We start from the raw sequence: 232 nt of genomic DNA, 5'->3' as shown, positions 1-232 counted from the left end.
TGGCACCCAGTATGTTTATTGGGTGAGGGGTCTGTGAACGTTTGTTAATCTAATGAATAATTGATTTGTTAAATCAAATGAAAAATGGTGTGTCTGATTGGTCCAGATGCTACAAATATCCCCCCTTTCGAACGTTGTTGTCCGTAGAATATACAACAGCGAGCGACGTCAAAGGTGCAGAACAATCAGACAAGCACCTGCCACTCACGGCTGGGAGACAGTGATGGCTCTC

The sequence above is a fragment of the Sinocyclocheilus anshuiensis genome, unplaced genomic scaffold (assembly GCF_001515605.1).
Source record: "Sinocyclocheilus anshuiensis isolate Anshui unplaced genomic scaffold, SAMN03320099.WGS_v1.1 scaffold517, whole genome shotgun sequence".
Classification (NCBI taxonomy): Eukaryota; Metazoa; Chordata; class Actinopteri; order Cypriniformes; family Cyprinidae; genus Sinocyclocheilus; species Sinocyclocheilus anshuiensis.
This window is presented reverse-complemented; position numbering follows the sequence as displayed.